We start from the raw sequence: 19,904 nt of genomic DNA, 5'->3' as shown, positions 1-19,904 counted from the left end.
GGCAAATGGGGATGCCCTGGCTGTGCACGCATTGGCAAATACACCAACTTTGTTAAATCTTCACCATAAAGCCAGGTACACAAAAGGTTAGATGTGCGAAAGGGATTTCTGCAAGCAAAATCTGAAAATATTCCACTCCCGAAGTCACCTCCAAATAGCACCACTTGCAATGAAACAAGGCACCAAAGTTAAAGTGATAAATGTGGTATCATAAAACTTCATTTCTTCAATACTGCAAAATAAACAGAGGACCAAACCCAAATGTGTGGCACTTACAGGCTGCACCAGGCCGATACAAACAGGGCTGCTACATAATGGGGCTGTGCCTCGGCAGAACAAAATGTATGGCTAGCCAGTTGCAGCTGGTTGACTTATTGTGTCTAATAATTTAATTCAGACACACAGAAGGCTAACTTAAAAAATATATATATTTATTTATGCTTGCAGTAGGCTGTGGCCTACTTGCAGCTAGGGAATATGGCTCAGCGAGTGACCCAGAAGGCTCAGAAATGCTTCAACAAACGTGTGTAAATAACAGTGTCAGGTTAAGGACTCAGTTTTAAAGAGGAAAAATTCAGAGCACTAAGGAAGTTAGCTGGCAGGAGAAACGTCAATGGAAATAGTGAAGTAGAAGAGCAAAGGAAGAGAACAGGGATGAATGGGAGAGAGTTAAAAAAAGAAAGGGAATTACGGAGCTGACATAAAGTCAGGGGAGATTACCAGGGAGAAAGCAAACAAAATGGAGACTGGGTTGTCCTCTCACAGATGGCAACGGTGAAATAAAACCACGTTGTTGGGACCTCGAGCAGTCGCTTTAGTCTGGCTCCCCTCACAGCCCGATAACCCCAGCGTGGCACAGCCGGGGCCCTGCGAGGCCGCTGCTGCGCAATCCGTCTGCTTTGCTTCGCTTGGTGGCGGTCATGCCATCGATATTTTCCACCAGCCTGGCCCGATTTGCGTGTTCAGCTGTTTGTTTACCAACAGAGAAACGTCCCCCACATCTGTCTGCATTCTCCTCACAGCTACATCATGCTTCCTGCAAGTTCCCACACTTGCGCGCTGACCTTTCCAGGACGGTTACTGAGCTGCTGCTCGTTAAACACCCTGGAGCTTAACTCACCTAACAAAACAAGAAAGCCACCAAGTTGCGCCCGATGAAAGCCGTCTTGGCCTTTGCATAATGTTTTGCTCGTTTTAACAGACAGGTTGAGTGGGGATGCTGAAGAGCAGCGACGAGATTACATAGCAGGATATTTCTGGAGACGTTTAGATTTCTAGAAACACGGATGAAATCATAACCAGAGGAGAGCGCAGCTGTGCAGGGAAGAGAGAAGTCTTTATTTCACCTCCATCAGAGGGCCAAAATGAGTCCAGCCCCAGTTGGAGAGGCTTCTGTGTATGAGCTCGTGCAAAATGCTGTGTGTGAACCAGGGAGTGTTCTGCCTACAGGAGATATCTGCTAAGGGGTATCTCAAAATGCCATACATTTCCCAAAATATGCCAAAGTTGTAATTACACAAATAACCAAAGAGGGGTTTTATTGAACTGTCTCTAGGAACAGCCTAGCCAGTGGGTAACTGCTAAAACTCTGGCAGAAATGATTGCCTTAAATTCCCTTTCAGAGTAATGATTTAGTTTTATTTTTTTTAGTTTTATTTTTAGATGCCTTTTTTTTTTTTTTCAAAGCAAAAAATACATTTTATGCTGTAGAAGTGTGCGCATGGTCTCTGGCAGAATGTTTTCCCGACCCCAGAATTACCACCAAATGTGTATTTCAAATGCTGAGAATCCTGAGAGTATTTACAAGCATAAAAGTCCAACTGCAATGATAAATGGATTGGGCTTAATCAGAAATAAACAGGGCCCTATTCATAGCTCTTTCAAAACAGCAAGAATTTTGCAGATGTTGTTAGGTCAAGATATATAAAAAGACGGTTTATAATGAGCAGAATGTGTATACTAACGTCAAGGCAACCCCTCTCAGACACATGTTTTTCCCATAGCCAAGTGACTCTATTCCCCGGTGGCTTGGAGACGAGCTCTTTTCTATCACTCACCATTGCCCTAATTCCCTTTGGGCAAAGGAGGGCTGGGGAGCACAGTGAGAACTTGGAGGAACATGGGAAACTTGGCTTAAATCGCGTTCTTGGCACATCCATATTCGCATGAGCTATGCCCCGTCCCAAGCAAAACCTGCCCGAGTTCAGGGAAGGTCCAACGTGGCTCTGGGGCATCCATCAGCGCCCCACAGATGCCCCCTCCCCACATCTGGGAAGCACTTCTTCAGAAGACTTGCCCATCTAGAAAGAACATTTGGAGGAATAAATAATCTGCAGCCCTCTTTGGCAGCATAAAATATCCCAAATCGCATCTCTGCAAGTAGATTGCTGAGAAACAGGGGAAGGAGAGTGAAGGCCGATGTTTTGTGCACTGGAAGGCGCTCTCCGTACCACCCTGCTGCACAATATTTCCACTGTAACACATACCAGAAAGAGCAACCTAAACCCATGGTGTGGATCTAATTAGATGCAGAAAAACTCTTACCTGAGGGTAATGATAGTGGCCAAAAGCTGTGGCCCAAAATTCAATGTATAGAAGGAGAAGGGGACATGGGGCAGAGGGCCAGCGGGGCACCCAGCAGCGTGTAAACTCGTAACGATTTCAGAAGCAGCTCCACAAATTACCTAGATTAGGCTCATTCGTGATTCTTACAAAGTCAGAGCCCACTTGGAAAACATAATTCAATTAAAAAGAAATTAGAAAATATGTGTGGAACTGTGGGAAAGCTGCGATGCGAACACCCCCAAACTTTCTCTTCCCATAATCCAGAGCCAGGTTTTGTAATCCGAGCCCATGCCTAATGCAGGGGGAACTGCCAATTTTCAGCAAGAACCTGTGGTAATGGGAACAGGCTGTTGATCGAATTTAACCTTCAAATGAGCATGGCAGGAGGAGAGGCCGCAGTTGTTTATTTTCACTGTGACAAAATGATTACTGGGCTCCGCCAGTCCCACCAGGTGCTAAAATTGATTCTCGAGTTAGGAAACACCGGTCCTTATTTACTCAAGAAGATGGAAGAGGATGAGCATGTGTCACGAGGATTGGCAGGGATGATGTCCATGCTTCAGCTCCTACACCCAAAACCAACTGAGAATCCATATTGCAGGAATTTGATCTAATTTATTGCTAAGTTAAAATTCTAATGTGACTTCTGCCTAAGTAATTGGGTAGCCAAAATAGCTGCAATCTCATTTCTTTGAACTTTTAGCAAGAAAAGCCGCTTTCTTTTTCAATGACAAAGAGGTAAGCCTAGGCCCTTTGTTTTCCTACCGTGAAGCAGACAGTGTGTAATCTATACCTGAAATCTGAGTTCTGCAGACAAGGTGAAAAGAAACACATCTGACTTCTGCGCAACTCTTCAAAAGCTTTAACATCTGTGTGCACAGAGGAACCACAGACAACGTCTCCTAAATAACCTTTTGCAAAAAGCCATGCCGCCTATTCACAGGTTTTCACAGGAACTTGGTATTTTGTTGGGGAGTACAGTCTTTGTTAAATACTGTTAATTTTAATAAGCCCTTTCTTTTCTGGTGGTTAGACCACAGGGCTGTATGTGCCAGCACAAGGGGCTGGTTCCTGCTCTTTGTAAGCCTCCTGCCCAACCTCAAGCAAGATCCCTCCATCTCTGGTGCTCACATTTTAAATACTTGCCCTTCTCTGCTGCTCAACTGAAGCCACATTTGCAGAGCACTGTGGAACCGTCAGAGGAGAGACATTATTTATTAGTGTAATTTCTGATTTCGGTTCCACCCACGCAACCTGCTTCTTCGTGCGTAACAGCATAATTTCTCTGACTTCCTTTCTGTGCAAAGGTTTGGTGTTATCTGCATTAGGAAGTATGATTAAGGAAAGAAATATGCTTCTTTTAAGAAGTTTTTAGAGAGATATACTTAGCATGTGCTTTTTCCTTTCACAGAAGTCATTTTACTTTTTTTTTTTTTTTTAATGCTGAAACATCTGAAAAACTTGCTTCAGCGAGTTGCTTTGCTGAGATGACCAGTTAATACTTGCCATGAGGGTTTGATTCCATGTGCCACCAAAACTGTCTTCAAAGTGCTAAGCGTCCATTTTTGTCACCGATTTCTGTGAAAATTAAGAGAAATCAAACACTCCAGGACTGAACTTTGGGTAGAACGATTCAAAACACCATGTACAGTTCTTGGCTGTACATGCTCAGGCAGCAATTGTACAAAGCACTGGCAGTCATGCACAGAGCGTTTTATTTACAGAATCCATGCTTATCAGCCATCTAGCTACTTGTGCCCCTTGAAACTCTCTGCAGCTTCTACGAAGAGCCAAGTCAGGTATGGTCATGTGTAGATGGGAGGATAAGTGGGCGAAAACTTAAGTAAGTTAAGCAAAAAACCCATCAGCAGTCTGCTTGACTCAGCTCTTTAAACAAACTGCTAGAAGACAATGCAGATTTTTTTAAGTACTCGATGCTTTTGTCATCAGCACTGAACAACAGCGTTGGAGCCAGCATTTTTGTCGTTGACTCAGTAATTGTTGCAAAATTCTGGACATTTCTCTGGTACTCTGTTTGCAATGACATTTTAACATTCATGGGCTGTGACTCTTTATTATTATTTTTTAAATATCCGAGTCCAAGCTCTTTGATTACAGTAAACAATTACTTGCCACAGATACCACATCAGCGTCCAGATGTAGCAAGAACAGCTGCATTAGAGTTTGTCCTTCTCCAAATGCCAACCTGGCTTTTGCAACAGGATCACGTCACTCCAGGTTTTGAGTGAGCTCAGTACTAATTCTATGGGTCTGACTCTCTGAAGAGATAATTAATAAAATTCAGCCAAAATTCTGCAATGTGTATGTTGTATAATTCATGTCAGAGACTGGCACACGGTCAACCCAGTAGAAGCGTTGGGTTAAGACCACTGGTACTCTGTGCATGGCGAAGGCCTCTGGAAGCCCTGGCTGAAGGAGGAGTGGATTTCCTATTGCTTGGATTAGAGGTCTCTGAGATGTGAAGCACATTCTCTGGTGGTGTTGTCCCTAATTTTGTGCCCCAAAATGGCCTACTGTTGTGCTAGAGGAGCAAGTGGCCTGCAGGCGCTGTGTAAGCCACATGGCAGATCAAGTGCTCCATGGCAGGAGTGAAAACACTGAATCCCGTGCCAAGGCACCCGAGAATACACTTGATTTCCCCACAATTTTTTGCCACTGTTTCAAATTAATGGGATGTTCTAGAGTGTGTGGTTAACTAGGAGTGTTTCTGTGCAAAAACAAGGGATTTGGGAGCCCTGGGGAACAGTTTAGCAGAGGTCCGGCCTGCGCTTCCTCCACCATCCCGAGCAAGAGGTGCAAGCTCCACACCTCATCGCTGTTTCCAGTGCTCGTACCTCATCCAGCCCAAGCCTTGCAGGGGTAAATTACTTATGTGGTTTGGGTTCAAAATGTGCCTCCTCCATGCCGGGACTCTGGTCAGAAGGCCCCATGGGCACGCGGTTTGTCTCAGCGAGCCCTTTGCTGGAAAGCCCCACCGGGAGGCTGGGCAGAAAAGCCATGCTCACCACCGCCACCAATATTATTAAACAGCCCACGGTTTGCTCAGGCAGGAAATTGTTGCTGACCACTTTAATTTTACTAAACAAATGAAACCACCCCATTACTCATTCAAATCTAATAAACCGCAGAACACAGAAGAGGAAGTGAGCACTTTAAAATGGCTTGGAGAAAAGTTCGCACTTTGTTTTGCCATTTAATTAAAGCCAGGCTCTTTACAGGAAAGGGAATAATTAAATGGCAACAACATGTGCACGATGATAACCTTTCTCGGCTGGCATCTCAACGTGCAACTTTCTGCTGGAGGTAGAGGGACTTTTAATGCTGCTCTTCACGTTCCCAGAGCCTTACCTGCTCCTTGAGAAGAAAAGAAATAGAAAATGCATTGAGTACTGGGATGGGCCCGTGCCGTAATGCCCTGTTGGATGATAAAGGGCTTCCTTAGAAAGGGATCGTGACACTTAACAATTGCAGAGATCCAGCTGTTTTATGAATATCTTGTGTTATTTTTTTTTTTCCTGATAAGTGTTCAAAATATCAACAAAATATTGTTGTGGTTTTAATAGCTGCAGTTCTAGCGCTGGTTAAACATGTGATATGATTTGTATGCGTATGTAAATATTGTCTTTGCCATCAGAAGGCAGAAAAAAGCATGAATATACTTGCAGTGCAGGATGAGATTGCTGTAATTGTTTGCCTTTCTTCTCAACATCAAATTACTCCTCCAAATGAAGGTAATTTCACAGACAAACGCACTGTTTTTGCTGTGGGAATTCTTACTTTGCTGTAGAAGTGGTTTGCTGAAGCTTTGAGTTTAACTGCTTTTACCTGAAAGAAGACTTCATAAAAGGAAATTATTTTTTGTGATGTTTTGGCTCCTAAATACAGTTCAGAAAGAAAAGCACTGGCACCAGGTACTCACAAAGACACCAGCGAGCAAGATTTCCTTGCAATTGCAAAAGCCGTGAAGGCTTTCTCAAGTGTATATGAGTTTGTTCCTTGCTGTACAAGGTTCTTCTTGTTTGCTTTTAGCTCCTTCAGGCTCAGGGGGATGATGAGTGTTTGCTGGAAGGTCCTTGCCAATCTGGAGCTGGACCAAGCCAGTTCTCACCTGGTTTGCTGCAGACGCTTCATCCGCTGCAGGCTTAATTCAATGCACATGGGGGAAAATCAACAGCAAGGTGCATTAGCTGTGTTGTGTAGTAAAGAAGCCCATATATTTTGTAAAATCACCTTTCAGTCACCACCAGAATGAACTGGTCCCATGCCTCTTATCCATATGGCACTTGCCTCTGCCCTTCCCCATCACAGGTAGGCAGCCATATGGGATGCGATCTGCTTTACTTCCCAGTCTTAAAAATTGCCTCCCTACCAGCCCAGCTAGTCATACTTAATTTGTTTTTCTTTTTGGAAGGGGTTACAGATTTGACATCCTAGAAAACATCTGTAATTTTGACGGGAAAAAAAAAGTATGTGATTCATAGTTTTCCAGAAATACGCGCATTACACATGTAACATGTTGGCACCCCCTTGTCGACGTGGTAAATCCTGAAACTTCTAAACATCGCTTCTGTTCCTCTGCCACACGCACCTGTCCAAACAGCACAGCCAGTGCTGCAGAAAATGCTTCAGAAGGGTATCGTTTTGTAACTGTGTTTTGCAGTGGCATGGAGGAATGTGATGATCCAAGGAGATGGGGCATCAAGAGCAGCTAAACCAGAACATGCAAAAGAAAATGATTTATAAAATGCACGGAAGGGTAAGTGTAGTCAATCCACTACGCTAAACATTTATTTCTTTCTGTCTCCACCTACACCATTTAGGTACCTAAATAAAATAGGAGGGTACCTAATAGTCCCAGGTGTGCCATGAAAGCTATTTCATGGGTACAACAGGGCAGTAAAAGCTTCCTTCACAGGCCCCAAACTTCCCCTCCAGCAGTGTCTGAGCAGCCCTTGGCTCCCACCCACTCATGCATCCAGAAAAGGGCCATAGGCAGGGGAAGTGGTGAGCAGATGTGCCCATGGAAGCCCATGGTTTCACCCTCTGATGCCTGCTCAGACAGCCCAGGTAGCAAAGTGAACAAAAACCTCATTACACGAGTGCTGAGGGCCCTCTTCCTCTCCCATAGCCTCCCCAGCAGTTACAAGAAGTGACAGCAGAGCCCTGTTAAAAAAAGAAAAAAAAAAAACAACAACCTAAGCCCCCAACTTTCAGAGCTTGTTTAGGATCCTTTCTGGTGTACCTCATGCTTCGTGTTTGCTCAAACAACTGTTTAAACAGTTTGGGTTTGCTCAAGCAACTAGATTTATGTCCTGGCTCAGTAAATAAACCTGTAGCAGTATGCTTTCCTGCACTTACTTCTACCCTGGCTATTGCAAAATAAAACAAACCAAGGAGAAAAAAAAAAAAATGTATACACAGAGCCACAGTACCTAAATAGGTATCTTTAATGAAAAAGATCAGAAATTTTAGATTCGGTTTGTTGCAGGCAAACACACAACCTTTTGTGAGTGCTTAGCTCCAGGATTTAGGTTCAGTAGCATCTCTCTAGAGCAAAAGCAAAAGGATGCCAAAGGAAAATTTTGGGATGGATGACAAAATATGAATGCAGAAACTCCGTGGCTTAGAGTTGACTTGACTTTGGCTGGAGCTGCAGAATCTGAGGAGCCCTGGCTTACACGTTACATAGCAGAGCTCGTCATTTTCCACCTATTCTGAAATGTCGTTTTGTGATGAATACTGATTCTAACTACTAGGTGAGAAGAGAAATTTTTAATAGACTTTCACACTGTGCACATGTGGGGAAGCGTTTAGAAGAAAACCCCTGCAAAGGAGGCAGATACCAACATGGAGCCGTGCTGCACACAGACCTGTTACCGGCATGCCAAACCCTTGCTTCTGAAAATATGAGCTGGTAAGGTTTAAATCACAAACACACGATAAAACGTACTTGAAATGATGCCATGTAAACGAAGGGATTGAAAAACAGCTATGTATCTCTGTCCTATTTCCCTTTCCAGGAAGGAACATCTCTTGGGTAATCTAAAAACAAAACAAAGTAGCAGAAAACTTTACTTAACCTCAAGCTAATTTCCTATCCGGACTAAATTTAGCTGTTTAGATTCTGTTTGGTGTGTGTGCCTCCCAGCCTACTGCCTTTCAGGGGGATGCTGGCTGTTTACCTACTGTTAGAGCCCTCTAGATAAAACTGGCTGGTTGCATTTCGGGTCTCAGCATTGAATTTTAGCACAAGACTTTGCTTTGTGGGTCGAGGAGGCAGCAGGAGCCTGGTGGAGCTGGTCCTTGAATTTCTTCTGCCTGGCGAAGCCAACCTCCGCCTAGTAAACAGCTCCCAGGAATGCACTCGAGGTGACTTCTGCCTCTCAAGGAGCAGGCAAGGGAAAGAGCAAGAGGATAAAAACATTATCATAAAAGCTTCTCCACACTTATTTTGAAACAGACAGTCATGAATTCAAGGAAGATCAAGGCCGGGACCAGCCCAAAACACTTAGATTATTTTTCCATGAGTCAAAAGTTATACTCAAAACAAAAATTAGCCTACAAACACCAAGGCCCTGCTGATGCACTAAGCATTTCCCAGCACAGGTCACTTCTGCCAGCCTCCTGCTGAAGAAAAAAGCGATCTGACAAATGGTGTGGAAATTTTTTAAAACTTTATTCATTCCGCCTGTCTCTGTCCTTCTCAAGCCTTTAGTTTCAAGGCCAGAAATTATTTGTACTGTCATCAAAGCACGTAAAATAAAGCACATAAAATCTGAAAGGAGCATAAAAGAGCAAAAAGTACATTTAAGGACTCTCTGAAAGTGAGAGCAAGTAGCTCTTCTGGATGCAGGGATTTGGGGAAGCTGAAGACCACAACCAAGAGCTTCTTATACCTAACTGCGAATTGCAGCTTCTTCATGGTGGGGGTATTGCCAAGATGAGGACTCACCAGGTCACCAATGTATTGCCAAAACTAGGACTGAGTAATATCTGCTGCTCACTTCAGTCCACTGAAATTGGAGGACGAAAAAGAAGGGAAGAGAAGAAACATTTTTTAAGCAAGAGAATTAAACGAACAACGACTTGCAGCCAGTTTCAGATGTAAAAAATAATGCCATTATTGACATGAGGCTTAATGGCGATGTCAGAACAAATGCTGCAAGATTGGTTTTTGATCCCCTGCAAGTAAAATGAAGGAAAGGCAATGCCAAACACACTGGCAGAGGGACTGCAGGCATGCAGCTGGGAGTGGTGCTCCTGGTGAAGGATGGTGATTTGGGGCCAGGTTCCCCCCGCCAGCCCTGCTCAGCCCCAGCACCTCTGCAGGGCAGGCTTCACCGCCTGCTTACCTGTCCAGACCAACATCCAAATTCCCGACTGTATCAAACCAAAACTGGACTGCTTGAAATAAAAAGCTTTGTGTGCTTGTAAGTCCAGCGCAGGCTGCCTCTTTTGGTTGCGCTGGAAGGAGTAGTGTCTGCACAGGCACGCACGATGTTAGGCATCCTCGTCTTGTCAGGTTGGTATTTTTTTCTTGTTTATGGGCAGAAAAATCACCTAAAATTAAATCGCATGAAATGCATTTGTTAAATCGGACCTTAATTTTCTTCATGAACTGCAAGGTGCTTTTAGGATTTTGCTGTTCACACTTAGAAATTGTGGCAACCTGGGAAGTAAATTAAAAGAAAGCTGTAACACCAGCAGTTTCACCTTCTGTAATTGTTGGCACTTTCCCGAGTCTGAAGCTCATTTTGAGTTTTTGCTGATGTAGGAACGTGGGGCCCTGCCTGACTTACAGACCCACGCAGCCTCTCACAGGTCCATGGGGCTGCGTGCGATGGACAGACTGGGATTTAGCACCATTTCCACTTCTCTTTCTCTCCTTGGCATTAGCAAAGAAACACAATCATAGGCATGGCAAGCAGAAGCAGCTGGTTACTAGCAGGATGTGAAGTGGTAAATGATTAAAACAATTAGCTCTAGGAAGGAAAAAAAAAAAAAAAAAAAAAAAATGTTTTACTGTAATAGCCCCATTTTTCATCTGGTGACACCCAAATCTGTCTGAGGGCTGTGAAAGCTGATTCAGGGCTGGTTTTCACAGTAACATGAAGGTGGTGTCAAGGACTTGTGTAATACATAACTAATAACTTTTGTTGAGTAATTATTGATAGGAAATAAGTGATTCAAGATAGAGAAGCCTTGCAGCTGGCAAAATGCAGTCATCTGCTGCCAGCGGTGGAGGTCACGGTAATGCTGAGCTCCCTGATCCGCAGGGTTTTGGTGGCGCTCAGCAAAAAAAGGAAATTTATTTTCCCTGCTGTTTCCCCAAATAGCTGTGAGTGGAGCAAATCAACATCCGCAAAAGAGAAGAGGTCTCTCGTGTGAGGTAACATCCCATATGTTTTCAATCAGAATTTTCCATATGCTGCCCCTTGTTGATGCGTTTTCAAGCCACCTAAGCGGCCCGATTGCAAAGAACGTGCACGCACCGCTCGGCTGAGCGCTGCCACTGCAGCAGCTTCGAAAGGAAATGAAAGAGAAATGTGAGTCACTTGCTTCTCCGAGCAGCTGTGCACCCATGGGTCTGGCCCTGCTGAGGCACGGGTACGGCTTTGTAAAGGGATCCTTGCAAGTCGCGAGGGAGCTGCAAGGCCTTTGCTCTCCTCCCCCAGGCAGCGCCAGGTCTTGGATGCCTGGGCCCATATCATCAGCTCAGAAAATGGTAAAGAAACCTAGAAATTGTTCTTCCCACCAAAAAAAGAAAAAAAGTACAATTGTATGCTACTTCCATTTTCTGAGGAGGAAGCAGTGTTTTGTCTGAGCCGTGCTATTGCCTGGGAATTTGGCAGCTTTTGGTGAGAAAGGAGTTAAACAGCAAGTTCGTGGTAACTCTGGAAGAAAACATGTTGTTTGAACTGCTTCTTCCCAGGGTAAATAAGCATTCATGTTCCGTAGCACCTTTTCTCTTTGAGGTGCTGTGTCTCTGGCTTGGCTGGCTTTTGTTGAATCCCAGCTCAGGCCTAACACAAATAACGTGCCACACCTGAAGATGCAGGCACGCTGGAAAATGCCAGCGTAAGAAAAACAAATAAGAAAGGCCCTGAAATGCAGCCTCCTAAGCAGACGTGAATTCCAAGGCACAAATTATTTACCTTATGAGGGCTGAGCTGTCTTGAGAACCCAGACGAACGAGTGTCCAGCAAATGAATTTCACACTATGGCCTTTTCAAGTGTTGCAGCAGCACCGATGTGGTGGGGGAAGCCCCAGATCCTCTTCCACAGGGAGGTTCCACGGCCTCCCTCATACACCAACACATTCAAACCTGAAATTAAATTAAGTAATACCTCAAAAGGGCATGTTCTTAGGGGTAAATTAACCTTGTGTAAATCAGCACCAAGAACCAGCAGTTCCGTGGTGGCACTGTGTGACACCTGCCTGTTTCACCACACAGGCCGAGGACCTCTTCTGGACATGAAGCAGGTTAAGGAGAAGAGTCTGTATACCCTAAAAAGTTTGAGTTAAACTCAATTCCCAAAGTAATTCATGATTTATTTTCTGGAGAGCTCTGATTCAGAGCTCCAGAACTGACAATAACTCCTGTAATGGGAGCCACCTAAAGCTGTATGTCAAGTAAATGAAACTCTACCTTATCTCTACACCCTCTGCAAAAATCTTGGGCTCTAGGCAGCAACTGGCACAGAGGGTGGACACCTCTGAGGTTGATTTCCTTGTTCCCAGAGGGAAGAATGCAGGGGAGTTCAATCTTCACACCTTAAAATGGTCTGAAAGTGCATCAGTAATAAACACTGGTGGTGTTCACGGGGCAAGACTGAGAGGAGAGCCACAGTAAACCTGATGGTGACATTAATTATGATTCAAAGGAGTGTTTAAGCAGCATATTGTAAGATGCAAGAAGTGCACAGAACATGCAGAGACCTCATATTTGAATACTTTGCCACTCCGGCACCTGATGACAAAAACAGTTCTTTAATATAGCATAAGGCTTTATTACGAGCTTTACACAAAAGGGTCCTAGATTAACCTTGCCTAGGAAGTTTCGATCCTGTCATTTCATTGTTTCTGCGGACCTGACTTTGCAAGACTAATAGCGTTCTTCCCTGTACTGCGTGCATCCTGTACTCACAGGGCATTTGCTGGTAGTCAACTGCTGGCTTTGCAGAGGAAGCTGTGTGAAAATACTGTATTTTCAACGGCCTTAACAATGAACAAAAACAGAGTTCAGGGTAGTAATGTATGTACTGTGCTACACATTGTTCAAGCTCTGAAAAGGAAGAGGAACGTGGTCGGCTGGTTCAGAAATGAGACAGAAATGCCATTGAGATTTCATTTCCTGTAAAACAGCTTGCAAAAAGCTGCAGTCACTGCAGGCCTACCACAGCTTTCGGGGGAGCGCCTCATCTTGTAATATCTGCCCCATCTTTCTGAAATCACTCATCCAAGGTTAAAAAGGCTAAAGATGGGTCTGCTGTGAATTAGCGAAAGAACCCCAACAGCTCGAGCGGATTGTGAAACTGGCTGGCCAAGGACAACCCCTTTGGATGGGGAACAGAGCTCATTTCCCCTGACTGCTGCCCCGGGTGAGGAGTGGGAGGGAAGTCTCGGGGTTTCTCTGCAGCTACACAAGCCTCGACATGTCTGGTAATTATCATCTTCATTAAATAATCATCCCTTGTGTGTCCAATGATGGTCAAGAGGCCGCTGGTCTCCTCACCACAAGCAGCAGTGCAGATACCCTGCTGGAAGTTAAACCCTGCTGAAGTAATTGTTTAAAGTAGTTGCAGCCAAGCGAAAACAGGAAAATGTTAGATGTTGCTTGTGTGCTAGCTGTACACACCGCTGCTCAGGCTCATTAATCAGCCTCCAAAAATCATGGGATGTCTTGAAATCTCGCTGTTGTTTGGAAATTAGCTTTTAGGGGCTCTGCTTGTTTAACTCTGGCTTTCTGTGACTCAAGATATTTTTGGGGTGGTGAATGCTGATTTAGCTGCTTCCAGCTAAAACCATTCTTCTTCCTAACTACAAATCATGGGATTTGCAAAAAAAATAATTGCAAGAGTTGGCAACATTGTGCACGTCTTCGGTGGCTTTTATGGGAAGAGAGGTCATCGATGGCCTCTACTTTCCTCCATCTGTTCACATGGAGCATAGAAAGGAAATATTGCCACATGAAATCAGAAAATCATCATTATATCATCGAATAACCTGAGTTCAAAGGGGCCCTCAGGGATCATTGAGTCCCAACTCCTGGCTCCACACAGGACTACTTAAAATGTGGATAGAAATGCCAGCTGCACTTTAAAAACCCACCTTCAAAACCAGAAGCCGTCCTGGGGGAACTGAACTGGAAATGGTGCTACGATGGTCGCTTTAATCAAGAGAAAGCATTCTGAACAATATTTTAGTTCGTATATTTAAATAAATACATTCTGTCCTTTTTCTGGGAACTTAGTTTCCTCATCCCTTTCTCCTCCTCCTCCCCTCCCACCTGAAGTAGTGGCTACCACAAAAGAGACTCCTTGGTCCCAGATGCATTCCATTTCCTGCAGTAAAAATTAAAATCATTGCCTTTTCTTGTAAATATCTGCCAAGGATGGAGATGCACGACTTAAGAACTTTCTTCAACTGCTTTAGTTCTAAAGGAATAAATCAGGAGGATTTGGTGAGCTATCCAGCATTTTCTAATTTGTTTCCATTGGCAGAAGCGCTGCAGTGAGTTACGTCCAAACAAATTTGGTGGCAGCATCTGCTCTATAATGACCTAAATGTCTAAATCTAATTTTAGAAAGTGACTTTTAAAGGGTTCAAGCAAGGCTTTCACAGCTTGGTCCTGATTTTATTTTCACTCCTTTAAGCGAAGGGCTGATTTCTGGCGTTTATATGGTCAGTGTTGGTTCACAGGTCCGTGGTAGGCCCCACGCCAGACAGGTCTGTGACCCACACGCAGTCGTGTGGGGCAAGGCCCTCACATTTTCAGATACCAGCACTGGTTGTGATGGAGGTGGAGGGGGGCCGAGCCCTCAAAGCTGCTTTGTCTCACCCAGAGGCAAGCCTGTAGGGTGAGGGAATACATTTCAAATCCCACCTGACGGATCTGAAGAAAAATGGGCAAGCTTTGGCATTGAGCAAACCTTCAGCAGGCCTGACATGAAGCAGAAGTTAAAACCCGTATTGACATTTGATGGAACTGGCATAATGCTGGCTATGCTAACCAGGCAGGGCACTTCAAACAAGAAAAGTGCAGCAGAGCGGGCAGGATATCGGCCTGGGAGGAGTCACCAGGCCAAGGAAAAATCAGCAGCAGAGTTGGAGAGGTGCAAGAAACTCTGTTTCCGTGCAGCCTGTGTGTGGCTGGGTTTCTCTGACTGCTCCCAGGAGGGTTCTGGTGACGTGAAGGGGCTGTGAGCAGAAATGTGTCTTCTTCAGTCATCTGTGTTTCAGGTTTGTCTGGTAGCACCTTGAGTGCTGCATCTGGAGAGTGGTGATCTGGCTGCGTGAGCAGGGGAGCAAGGGGTGCCTGAGTAGGGTGGTAGGCCCTCAGGTGAATAAACTGAACATCATTTCTGGGAGGTGCCACTTGATCGGGATGCACAATCCTTTCCTGAGTGCCATCGTTTTATTCCTCGTTACCAGCTCTGGTCACAGCCCTGTCCCCAACAGGCTGGGCTGCCTTCAGGACCTGCCTGTTGGGCTGGAGCTCAGGCAAACAGCGCTGCTGGAGCCTCCTGGCAACTCACAGCTTTTATAATCCACCTGGAATTAATACTAAAGTACTCTTAAAAATCCCACTAGCAAGAAAGGCCTCTGTGTTCCTTCAGTTCTCAACCTTTTTGCATTTTTTTTCCACAATTCCTTTCAGCTGTCGCTAATGGAAGTCACTTCTGGGGCTCTGCCGCTGACTGTTGCATCAGATTTGGGTTGCTGGGTTTTGCTCCGATTTGCTCTTTTATCCTTTGGAATTCCACTTTATTCCAAATCTGCATTTCTGTGCTTAAATGGGCCTTAGTGCCCAGGACTGCTCCGTAGGTACATGTATGATATTTACTTCCAGGCTATGCAGGGGGTTAAAAAATGACTCATTATGTCATATTGTGCTCAAATAAAAGAATATAAATGCATAAGAAACACCATATTTCTTAGCCATATGAGGAAATGAGCTCTTGAAGGGTATTTTATATAAGTAAGATATAATTCTGAAATGACACAAGTAGCATTAATAATCCTGATGAAATGCACAATCAGCCTCAAAAGATAAAAGGGATCATTTCTGTACATGGCGTAAATAAGGCCTCAAAGAACACGCTTAGTGTCTCCAGTCACGTATAGCTTTGGTTTCGTGTTTCAGGAATCTTGTTGTATGATTTTCTCTTCTTTTAAAGCTAGTGGCAAAAGCACTTTTCAGGTCAAAATAGTAAATAATGAATCACCCACAAATTCAGCTCATTTCCTATCTCTCACTGAAAAAATGTTGATTCCAGGCATGGGAGCGTAACTTTGAGCCAAACAGTAATTTCTTTATGGTGTGCATGACTCATAGGAAAGAACGCCTCATGGGGATGGCGGTAGAAAAAAAAAAAAAAAATTAAAAGAAACCCCATCAGTAAATTTGTTTTAAAGGAACAGGCAGTCAAGTAAAGGGCAGAAGGTCAGCGAAGGTCCTCAGCCGTTTCTGCACTGCTCATGTGGTCCTCAGCCATCCTCCAGCTCCCCTGCCTCCACGTGCCCTCCCCTGGCTCTGTGGGAGCTGCGGGCACAGGGGCAGTGCCCGCAAGAGGACAGGAAGGAAACCAAAACCAGAATCAAGAGAGGATTTCACGCCGTCTTGCAAGGCCCTGGGAACAGATGGCTTCTCTTCAGTGAATGCCCAGAGGTTGCCCTTGGTGTGCACGAGGCCTCTGATTCCCCACGCTGCAAGCCAGGGTCAGCAGGCACCCTTTCTCCTATTTTTAAATTAATTTTATTTCTATTTTTAATGCCCGGTGCCACGTTAGCAGCTTTACACAAGTCTCTCTTCTGCATTACTCTTTCCTTGTTCACAAATACAGATACGAGCAGTTTAGCCTCCTCCACCCGCTGCTTCGAGCTCTCTCGATGGTCCCACAGATGTTATAAATATTGCGCGTCCCTTCTTGAAAGCGACTCCCCCTCGGGCAGATTTATTCAGCAGGGTAAATCGATACGCATCAAGATATTTCATGGAAACTGATTGTGAAATAAAACAGCATTTCAACGCAGCAATATCTCATCTGATTTCCATTTCTTTTTTTTTTTTTTTTTTCCAGAAGTGCTAATGGATATTTAATTTCAACAAGCACTGCTACGTGCATTTACATAATTATTTATAAGTAATTAACACATCTTGCCTTCTGTTCCAGAGTCAATACCAGGTGGCCAGGAACACAAAACTAGACAATTGTGCAGCACTGAAAGTGAATTCACTTCAAAAGTGATTCAGGTTCCAGCAGAACAGAATTTGGGACCTTGGGGTAAGCACCTTTCCTTCTTAAGGATGTTGCAGCAGGTGAATTATGGGCTTCTATACTATAGCTGATATAATAAATAAAACAGCTCTGATTCCCAATGAACGCTTAAAAGACAAAATAAAAAAGTGCACTTTGGAGAAGTTTCTTATTTAAGAGTTAATTCCTGCTGATGTAGGAAAATGTATCACAAAATTAACATTTGTCTTTTAAAATAAGCTGATGGATTTAATGTCTTCCCACTCAAACACCCTTCCTCACCCACTAAAATACACCAGCACTGGCCTTACCTGGGCAGCTGCATGGCACTACTGGAAGTCCCACCAGAGAGCTGCTCCCAGTGAGTGGGAGTCACTCAGCACAAATAACCCCCAGGAAGATCAGATTTGTTAATCATGGCTTGGCTTAAATTATTTATGCCCTACTACTGGTCAGGGAGAGAGCAGCTGTGAGCCACTGTTTCCAGCTGTGGTACATTGGGAAGGGTTGATGCGTTAGGGGGAGTCATGGGCTAGGCTTTGACAAACATTTGGGGAGGTGTAGGACTGGTGCCAGCCTCTGCTCTGGTCCCCAGCATCTCTTCTGCACGGGATTTTGGGGCATCAAAGTGTGGGTCAGCCTGCTGTACCAAGTGGCCTCATGGGCTGCTGAACACAGTGCGTTATCTCACTGCTGTGGGTTATTAACTGCTGGAGACATATTGGCCTTCCAAGCTTATTAAATGGCATTTTCCTTCAACACTAGAGACACAGAACAAGCTCCAAGGGTGCTGTGCCCACCACTGAGCCAGGGAGCTCACCTCAGCCCGAACAAGCAGATTTTCTGCATCAGCTAACCGCAAGAAGCCGAGGCCTGGCCAGAGCACACGTACGTGCCGAGGAGACCCTGCCAAAAGTGAGCGTGTGTGCCGAGGAGCCTGGTGAGCGTGGCTGTTTGACGGTGGCTGCTGGGTTAGCTGGAGGGGAAAGTTCTGATTTTCCAGTGGGAAAGGCAACAGCAGTGTGAGCTACCTCGGATCTGGGGAAAGGAAAAAGGAATGAGTGTAACTGGGACCGAAGGCCTTACGAGCCTGAAAGAAATGTCAACCTCTAGTTCGCAAACTGTCTGGGAAGGATTGGGTGGTGCACAGCCCAATGTAGATAACAAAACAGACATTGGGTTCATATAAATCAAATGTTTACACTCTGCCTGTGGTTACAGTGACCTCAGGGAGCACAGGACCACAGGAGACCCATGCTCTTCATTACAGTGAAGAAACCCAGCAGCTGGTAAATGTGAACGTGAACGAGTAAAGGAGCTAACTTCACGTTAGCACAGAATCACTGAATATCCTGAGTTGGAAGGAACCCACAAAGAGCATCAAATCCTATTCCTGACTCCACACAGGCCCACCCAAAAATAAGCCCCTGTGTCTGAGAGCAGTTTCCAAACACTCCTTGAAGTCCCTCAGGCTCGGTGCTGTGCCCACTGCCCTGGGCAGCCTGTCCCAGTGCCCGACCCCCTCCGGGTGCAGACCCTTCCCCTTCCCCCCAGCCTGACCCTCCCCTGTCCCAGCTCCACGCCGTTCCCTCGGGTCCTTTGGCACCAGCCTTCATTCAGGTATCACTGAGAGATCAGTGACAACGCTACATTTCTGATGCTGTTTCACATCCTGTTCTTTCAAGTTAATTAACATTTTGTTTAACAATGACAATCTTGCGCAGATAAGGGATGGCTGTTGTTTACCAGTGCTCTGGCTGGCATCACCCCTGTGTTTATCTGTCAAGAATATCTCATTTCACTGACTTTCAGATTAGATTTTAAAAGCAAGACCCTAGAGGGAAAATGCCCTTCACCACATTTCTCATGAGTCGATGTTTATGATGAGCGGCTTACGGCACTAATTATTTCTAACTGTCACTAAATCCCCCTTTTCCTCCTTATTAGAGCAGAATTAACCAGACGGGATTTTGTTAGAGAGCAGCTAGGCTTAAAACCAAAAAGCTGCGCTCCAGCTGGAGGTGGGAGAGCCGAGGAGACAGAGGCCGAGGGGCCGGGCTGTTGGTGTCGTGGCCCTTGCTACGGGTCTGCGGGCTGCTCAGCTTCAAAGGCAGCAACAAGAACCTGGCAGAAAGCTTGCCTTCGTGTTGTCCCAGCCATCCTCACTTCTGTTTGTTTGTTTTAAAACGCTCCACTCCACCGGTGGACGCGGTCAGCTACGTTACAACACTGTTTCCAGACACGGAGGAATGTTTATAAATCCGTGGGGAAAGAGTTAGCTATCTTTTGAAAACAGGCTACTTACGGATCCGGGCCTAAAGGGCTTCTTGGTGTTCGGTGCCGAGCCCTCTCCCAGCAGCCTCCCCCCTGCTCTGGGTCACTGTGGTCATGTTTGTAGGGCCAACCCCGACCTTTCTTTGTTGTTGTCCCTGCAGGGACATGCCTGTGACCCTCAGGAACAGGCGAGCTCTCAGTGATACCAGTGGCACAGGGAGGCTGCAGGAGATTGAGATGGGCTCAGTCACACACCTGAGCAGAAAGAGGGTGTCAGGACCTTTGTAGTTAAGGTGTTATGACCAGTGCAGTGTCAGGGTTCTCCCCAAACCCATACTCACCCCATGGGAAGGGCTGCTGGATGTTGGGTAGCACCACACCAGTGCCCTCATTGCCCCAGGGGATCACAGCCCCAGGGAAACGCCCGCTGCTCCGACCTGGGGCAGGGAGATGAAGTAGGGGCTGCAACCTGGAGCGTCTTCCCCCAGAAATATGGACAGCTACAAAGGCAGGCAAGGATTTCTGTGTAGAAACAGAGTCCCTGTGGGGAACGGGGCCTGCGT

At 45.4% G+C, this 19,904-nt stretch overlaps 2 long non-coding RNA genes across 4 annotated transcripts; one reads left to right on the top strand and one right to left on the bottom strand.

Annotated features, from left to right (window-relative positions):
* Window positions 1-9,241: 9,241 nt before the first annotated feature.
* LOC311439374 lies at window positions 9,242-17,471 on the bottom strand. Of its 2 annotated transcripts, XR_014694692.1 has the most exons (5): window positions 17,379-17,471; window positions 11,742-11,912; window positions 10,239-10,568; window positions 9,939-10,146; window positions 9,242-9,599 (listed from the first exon to the last, which is right to left on the bottom strand). It is a non-coding gene; the product is annotated as an uncharacterized lncRNA (long non-coding RNA). The 2 variants fall into 2 exon arrangements; XR_014694691.1 differs by having other exon boundaries at window positions 9,939-10,568.
* Window positions 17,472-17,535: 64 nt separating this feature from the next.
* Window positions 17,536-18,938, top strand: LOC311439762. Of its 2 annotated transcripts, none has more exons than XR_014694979.1 (3): window positions 17,536-17,744; window positions 17,833-17,982; window positions 18,289-18,938. It is a non-coding gene; the product is annotated as an uncharacterized lncRNA (long non-coding RNA). The 2 variants fall into 2 exon arrangements; XR_014694980.1 differs by having other exon boundaries at window positions 17,833-18,007.
* Window positions 18,939-19,904: the final 966 nt, after the last annotated feature.

Source organism: Aythya ferina (assembly GCF_964211825.1).
Source record: "Aythya ferina genome assembly, chromosome: 7".
Lineage (NCBI taxonomy): Eukaryota > Metazoa > Chordata > Aves > Anseriformes > Anatidae > Aythya > Aythya ferina.
Note: the sequence above shows the minus strand (reverse complement) of the source record. Positions and strands in the feature narration are given on the sequence as shown.